Source organism: Buceros rhinoceros, unplaced genomic scaffold (assembly GCF_000710305.1).
Source record: "Buceros rhinoceros silvestris isolate BGI_N320 unplaced genomic scaffold, ASM71030v1 scaffold790, whole genome shotgun sequence".
NCBI lineage: Eukaryota > Metazoa > Chordata > Aves > Bucerotiformes > Bucerotidae > Buceros > Buceros rhinoceros.
In genome coordinates, this window is record NW_010388789.1 from 47,860 (window position 1) to 49,422 (window position 1,563).

The window sequence follows — 1,563 nt, forward strand, 5'->3', positions numbered from 1 at the left end:
CACAGCGTTGGGACTGCGAGCAGCCACACGGACCGTTTCCCCTGGAACACACGGTTTTACCCCGAAACACCCCACGCCCTGGGGAAGCACCGTTACGTCCTCACTCAGCTCGTGGGCTCGGCTCTTGAGCCTAATTCAGCAGAGCTACTCCTCTGCATGCTTAACCTAAAAGATAGGTGACATCTTCTGCCGTCTTCACCACGGCTGCCCAGGAGCTTCACCATCACCTCTGAGGGATCAGAGCCAGAGAGGCTGCGCAAAGACCCAGCGGCAAACCTGGAAACTGAACCCTGGACCAGCTCAGCGCTCATCACCACCCCACAAAACACTCGTTCTCGGCTTTTATTAACACAGGCTGAAGAGAATCTGGCAGATGTGCACTGAGCTACTCTAACTGACACTTTATTTATTAAAGCAGTGTTCACAGAAAGGACACCCAAACACACCAACTTTGGAGCCAGACTTTGAAGCTATTTTATCTTTGCCAGTTGTAGCGGTGTGTTCCAAATACCCCCAAATTCCCCAGATTCTTTGGCAGAGTACAGCTCTGGATGTGACCCCTTCGCTGGTGAAAGCAGCCTCGCTATTTTTGATCAAAATGAACTGTTGTGTTAGCTGCCTGGAGTAAGGAGTGGCCAACAGATGATAACCCATTTATCCTGCCTGGCTCGTTTCTAGGCTGAAAGCCTAGTTTGACAGAAAAAGCAAGAGGGATACACAGATTCAGACAGCAAATTCTGCTGCAATGGGTATGATCCAAGAATATTAAGCCATGCATGCAAAACTGCGATGCACACCCCTGCTGCTGCTTACAGGATAAACGAACCAAGAAACAAACATCCACGCAAAGCTGGGAGCTGCCCTCCGATCAGCTAAGAGAGGAGAGGCAGCAGGTCCCCGTCCGCAAGCGTTTCCTCTCCTAAAACTCAGCAAACAGCCTGCTTGTGACGAGCCAGTGACAGAGCAGCAGGCTGCAGGTACCCCGGCAGAGCGAAGCCTTTCTGGAAGACACCGTGACACTGGATGAGTGTGGAAGGGGAGCTGGGTTGAGCAGACGGAGCAGGATGGACACGGACACCGCGGCTCCGCAGCACTGGGAGAACGCGGCGTTTAGGAGGGCCTGGCGTGACCTATTTCTGTAAGGACTGAGCAGAGCAGGGCACAGGGCGTTTATCCAAGTGGCCCAATTTAAAGCGCTGTGCATGCTAATGAGCACACAGGCACTGGTAAGAAGCACCTCAAGGCCTGGAGGAAGCAACAAGCAAAAACTAAAACATCATTTAAACCTGAGACAAGCACATCCAAGGCCTGAAGACCAAAACCAGGATGACACAAGTCTGGAAGTTACCACAAGCTAATTTAATTAAGAACAGAGAACAAGTTCTTGACTTAATTGAGTAGCTGATGCTAGGAAAGGACCCAAGAGGAGCCCATAAAAACAGCAAGACAAACTAAGCAGCTGCTGAAGGCAGCAAGCAGCTGTCTGGCTTGCCTACCATCCAGAGCTGGTATCAGACTCAAAAAAAAAAAAAAAAAGAAAAAGAAAACCGAATTGTGGCACGT

The 1,563-nt window shown here is 50.5% G+C and overlaps 1 protein-coding gene across 1 annotated transcript in view; it reads right to left on the reverse strand.

The window, feature by feature from the left end:
- The window catches only part of PDIA5 (protein disulfide isomerase family A, member 5), a gene marked incomplete at its 5' end in the record, with an annotated part of 66,892 nt that overhangs the window by 47,118 nt on the left and 18,211 nt on the right, over positions 1 to 1,563 (reverse strand). The gene's annotated exons all lie outside the window — the stretch shown is intronic.